This window comes from Nothobranchius furzeri, chromosome 1 (genome assembly GCF_043380555.1).
Source record: "Nothobranchius furzeri strain GRZ-AD chromosome 1, NfurGRZ-RIMD1, whole genome shotgun sequence".
NCBI lineage: Eukaryota > Metazoa > Chordata > Actinopteri > Cyprinodontiformes > Nothobranchiidae > Nothobranchius > Nothobranchius furzeri.
The window spans coordinates 57,189,281-57,192,243 of record NC_091741.1 but is presented as its reverse complement, the minus strand read 5'-3'; positions in this window follow the sequence as shown (position 1 = coordinate 57,192,243).

The window sequence follows — 2,963 nt, the reverse complement described above, 5'->3', positions numbered from 1 at the left end:
CTCGTTTTTGAGCGGGTCCTCTTCCAGTACAAGAAATACAAAGCAAGATAACAGAGATAATAAGAAAAGACTAGTGTAAAACATCAACCACAAACAAACAAAAACCACAACTCCCACCATGGCCTATTCATTGAACTTCTTTCAAAACAACCACAAACAACATTTTTCATGGCAAATAGGGATTAGTAGACACTAAACCTGTTTTAAAACAGTTAATTGGGTTTATTTACTTAAAGTATTGTGAATAGTAATTTACTCTAATGGGCACACATTTCTTACATTCTATGCTTCTTATATTTTATGGCTTTACATATCAGAAGTCACCTAATCATCTGGTTTTTACGTGGATTTTAAAATAGATAAATCTAACGTTGGATGGACTAAATCCTGGATTTCCAGCTCCTCAAAAATGTTTTTAAATGCATTATTATTATTATTATTATTGAAACATAAAAAGCTGAGCCAAGCAGTGAACTATGTTGTGACAATTCATTTGGATTTAATCCAGTAGCAACATAATCCAGAGCACAAGAAGATGTCTTCTACAGAAAACAGGACACTTTGAGGTGAGAAAAAAGAGATGCGGACACCTTATCTCTCTGTGATTAGGGTTAGGGTTAGGGTTACAGCAGATTCAAATGTTGCCACCACATCTCAACTTGTCAGCATATAAACAAACCCTCAAGAAAAGATCTACAATCTCCTTGTTTCTGACAGATTTGTCTGTCACTGCAGCTTCAAACCGCTGCTCTAACTTTAATTCCCACGATCAAGGATAAAACTGAGACAGAAAAGGGAGTTTTTGTTTTGCTTTTCTCACGGAGGTCATGTCCACCACAGCAGATTGTTTTACAGAGACCTACTGCTGCAAGGCATTACAGATCAGCCGCACCAGTCAGTCGCTCCTCCAGTGTTGCAGTTTAACACAAAAAAGGACAAAGATGGCTAAAGAATAGAGGTCACGCAGAGAATTTAAGAGCACATTCACTCACAAACATCACACCCAACTCCAGAAATGGTGAAGGAAAACATTGTTGCACCTAAACATTGTGCAACTCTAAAAGTCAAATGTCAAACAGCACAATTATAGAAAATAGCTACTATTATTTATGATCTCATCTGATGAACCCCTAATGAGAAATCAGAATCCTGTTTTTATGTGAACCCTTTAGGCTCTAATAAAAATACTTTACCCCCTCTGGAGTCATTATTAAACAACAGTTTTTTGGGGTAGACAGGAGGTCACCATCATTAGGGCTGTGAGGAACTGTTGTTGGGCTAATTTTTCTTAAAGATTTCCGCTTGATTTGCCAAGTTGGCTTGCTCACATGAGTTTCTACATTGTGTTATTAAATAACGACTAATAAGAGTTTGGAAACGAGGAAATAAATGTGAATTAGCTACTTGTTTAAGTGGCTACTGTGCAACTTATGCCTTGTAAATGCAACTGGGAGGCTAAATATGGTGTTGCTGTATTTTCCCAAGAATGCATCCATGTAACTGGGAGACAAGTACTCATTGTGTTTTAATGCAGGCAGCATTATTTCTCAGAACACTGTGTTTGCATGTTATGACTAGAAAATGAATATCAGTGAGGAGGGGAGATTATCAGGTCAGCAAATTATTTAAGGTTTTGCAAGCTGTTGATCAGTGGAAAGTGATGGGTTGATCAGTTATAACCAGTTCTAAATGCAGGTATTGTAAATGCAGACTTTGAAACATAACCCCTGATGTTCAGTTCACACTGCAAGTTTTTGAAAGTGTTGGACTATTTTCAAAACATGTGAGACCAGCATAATTATCTGTGTGAACCAGGCCTATCCTTAAGTTAACCCTTTATTCAAGAGGCCAAAACTGACCTAATCTGTTCTCAGGTACAAGTTTCTGTTGAAATTCCTAAAAATACATCCTCAATTACTGTTGTTACTGGGGAAAAACAAAAGAACAAATATGTTTGCTGCTGCTTAGAATGCTGCGGGATCAGTTTGTGTTAAATTGCTAAAGTTAGCCATACGCCAGTTAGCGCGGATGTTTACCTCAGGCTGATGTGTGTGTGAGAGAGGCTGAAACGTTTGGGGTTTCAAAGGACAAAATATCAGAGAGAACAACTGACTCGTGGTCAATCACTCGACAGAAAACATTTTCACACAGATCTAGAGCTTTAGTTTGTGAAATTAATCAATTACTCAGTTGTTGTTTTTTTCAGTTAACTTCTCCTCCTCCCTTCATTTTATCTCACACTCTCAAAGCACCAAAGGATGCCTCATATCCTTTAGAGCTAGCAAGCAGCTTTTATCTTCCTTCTGCTACTTATCCCGTCACCTCTGTTGTCACTTCAGAGAAGAAAAACTTGGAGAGGCTGCTGGAGGACAAAGGAGACTTTGTTTAAACCTGTCCCAGAAACATCTAGTGACACAAAAAGTGGCTTTCTAGCTGACATCTGAGAAGCGTTAAATCGAAGGTGCAACACGAGTCAGGTGGAAGTGAAGTCACTTTAGCTCACGCGCTTTGAACTCCTCGGTTGTGTCAGCCTGTCGGGGCACGGAGGAACAAAACAAAAAGCTGTTTGGACTATAATAGACAGACCACACAGACGAATGGAATGCTGCAACTTTACTTGGTTTGAGCTGGTGTCGGTACAGGATCTGTTCGGGTGCAGGATGGGCTCGGGGTCCTTCGACTGCCGATGACGTCTAAAGTAGTTGATTGGCTGAGCATGAAGCTTATGGAAGTTACGTTATCACGTTATGATTTTGATTGGTCGGAACAAATTTGCGATCGTAGTCTTAGCGGTTGTAGTCCTGTAGTCCAAAAATCACTTTTTGGAGAATATGTTAGAATTTCTAAAGGAAATGTAAAATATAAGCAAATGATAAATGGTGACCCTCAAAAGCTCTTGATGTTGATGAAATGGGACAAAATAAAATATAACTTTATTGAAAGCAATATTTTGAGTCAAAGAA